The 2,850-nt window shown below is 45.2% G+C and overlaps 1 non-coding gene across 1 annotated transcript; it reads right to left on the reverse strand.

The window, feature by feature from the left end:
* Nucleotides 1-1,443: 1,443 nt before the first annotated feature.
* Nucleotides 1,444-1,517, reverse strand: Trnat-ugu (transfer RNA threonine (anticodon UGU)). The gene has a single exon. It is a non-coding gene; the product is annotated as a tRNA-Thr (tRNA).
* Between the last annotated feature and the right edge of the window lie 1,333 nt (nt 1,518-2,850).

Genomic DNA, 2,850 nt, shown 5'->3' on the forward strand with positions numbered 1-2,850 from the left:
TTAATCATGCGGTAGCGAGTTCGCAAACCACTGCTGTGTGTAGCTTGAACAATATTACTCGAAGCCGCCACAGTGCTGCATATTGTTACGTAACCTAAAACCACTTTTCCGCCCCTCAAGCGTTGTGGTTCCCGCTCTCGTCGAAACACAAATCCCTGTCCTTACTTTGCTTTCTATGTTCTAGTGTGGCTGTCAGTCGAGAAGTCGTTACAGCGACCAACGACAGATTTAGGGAATCTAGAAGTGTTGTTACGTGGGTTTTTTTATGTGGCAAGTCCGATCATTACACGGGGGAGACGAGCTCGAAGAATGGAGATAATGGTTTCGTGTTCAAAATGCAGCGCGAGACGTAAAGAAGTAAGTGAAGAAGAAGAAGAGGTAAAGGGTGAAAGATGAAGAAGAGGAGACAAGAAGAAACTACTCAGTAATATGAGATATAAGGGTATGAAATGGGGAATCTTGATAATAATAGTTGTGAGTTTGTTACGGTAATGCCTTAATAAAAATATTATGCATTTGAGAAAAGGATAGGAGTAATTTAAATTTTTGGCGAAAGGCAAGTCATTTGAATGACGTTTAGTATTGTAATATTAGCAAATGTCAGCAGTGCAATGGTCATGAAAACCCGCAAAAGAAACAACTCTTCTTGTGTTTTGCGATTATTATTTCGTATGGCTTGAGGACCAGTCTTACTGTAGAGTAATATTAAACACAAACAATAGTCAAAAAAGTCTTAAATATATTCAGCTTTAGATTTTAGCATATTACTAACTATTGCTACAGCTACATGTCGAGATTCCTTAATTATTTGCGATACTTACATGAGACTGGCGTCCGTTCTATCGACTACCATGTCGAACTGTTGTGTCCAGCAGTCGAGAGGCGGAAGAGATGTAGGGCACCCATCCCTCCAGACCAGGTAAATCCTTCTGTGAATTGTGTGTAAATCTCCAGCAGACCTCCGAATCCCCATATCTCCGGACACCAATGCATCTACCACATTATTGCGAGCTGCTTTCCATGAAAGCAAATGTCTTTCTATAACTGCCACAGACGCATTCGCAGTTTCTGATCTTGCACTGACTTGCGTCAATTAAGCCTTGGTATTTTCGATAGTTGTCGGTTATCTGAAAAAACTTTACAGTAGGTTGTTTAAATAGCTATCGAAAATTATGGTTTTCTCAGAAATATTGTTCCAGTGACTATTATTCCAATAATTATACACCGTACTCCTCATACCATGACGAGTCTCCTGATGTTGTTATTGTTGTGTTCTTCAGTCCAAAAGTAGTCTATATATGCGAAGACAGTAACTTGTTCTCGAAAGAACAGTTACTGTTGATGACCGTGCAGCTTTTTCCTGGAATAAATGATAACTAACTGACAACCTCAGCTGCCGACAGGTGTTGCTGTTATACCTCGATGTGGACAGCTGAAGATGTGTGCCCCGACCGGGACTCGAACCCGGGATCTCCTGCTTACATGGCAGACGCTCTATCCAACTGAGCCACCGAGGACACAGATGAATAGGGCGACTGCAGGGACTTATCCCTTGCACACTTCCCGTGAGACTCACATTCCCAACTGTCCACAATTATACATATGTATTGTACCTTATAGACATTTGCCCATCCACTCATTACTCGCGCACGCTTTGGCGATTCCCGCAAGAGTTTGGGCAACCTGTGCGCATTCGCACAGACGAAGGTCAATGGCTGGATAGCCTTTAACTATATATGTGAAGACAGTAACTTGTTCTCGAAAGAACAGTTACTGTTGATGACCGTGCAGCTTTTTCCTGGAATAAATGATAACTGACAACCTCAGCTGCCGACAGGTGTTGCTGTTATACCTCGATGTGGATATATAGTTAAAGGCTACCCAGCCACTGACCTTCGTCTGTGCGAATGCGCACAGGTTGCCCAAACTCTTGCGGGAATCGCCAAAGCGTGTGCGAGTAATGAGTGGATGGGCAAATGTCTATAAGGTACAATACATATGTATAATTGTGGACAGTTGGGAATGTGAGTCTCACGGGAAGCGTGCAAGGGATAAGTCCCTGCAGTCGCCCTATTCATCTGTGTCCTCGGTGGCTCAGATGGATAGAGCGTCTGCCATGTAAGCAGGAGATCCCGGGTTCGAGTCCCGGTCGGGGCACACATTTTCAGCTGTCCACATCGTGGTATAACAGCAACACCCGTCGGCAGATGAGGTTGTCAGTTAGTTATCAAAAATAGTCTGTCGCAGCTCTCCGTTATACTCTATCCTCCGCAAGCCTCCATCTCTAAATTCACGTCTTGGTCGGCCTCTACGATTTTCAGCCCCCACATGGACCACCAATACCATATTTGGTGTGCCCTTGGTCTCGCAGAATGTGTCCTACAAACCGATCTTTCGTTTCAGTAAATTCATACACCTTCCCCCCTCACGTGAACCATTGACCCGCCACCCGTGAACCATAGACCCTGCCATTGGTAGGGAAGCTTGCGTGCCTCAGAGACGCAGATACACTCCTGGAAATTGAAATAAGAACACCGTGAATTCATTGTCCCAGGAAGAGGAAACTTTATTGACACATTCCTGGGGTCAGATACATCACATGATCACACTGACAGAACCACAGGCACATAGACACAGGCAACAGAGCATGCACAATGTCGGCACTAGTACAGTGTATATCCACCTTTCGCAGCAATGCAGGCTGCTATTCTCCCATGGAGACGATCGTAGAGATGCTGGATGTAGTCCTGTGGAACGGCTTGCCATGCCATTTCCACCTGGCGCCTCAGTTGGACCAGCGTTCGTGCTGGACGTGCAGACCGCGTGAGACGACGCTTCATCCAGTCCCAA

This window comes from Schistocerca nitens, chromosome 4 (assembly GCF_023898315.1).
Source record: "Schistocerca nitens isolate TAMUIC-IGC-003100 chromosome 4, iqSchNite1.1, whole genome shotgun sequence".
Classification (NCBI taxonomy): domain Eukaryota; kingdom Metazoa; phylum Arthropoda; class Insecta; order Orthoptera; family Acrididae; genus Schistocerca; species Schistocerca nitens.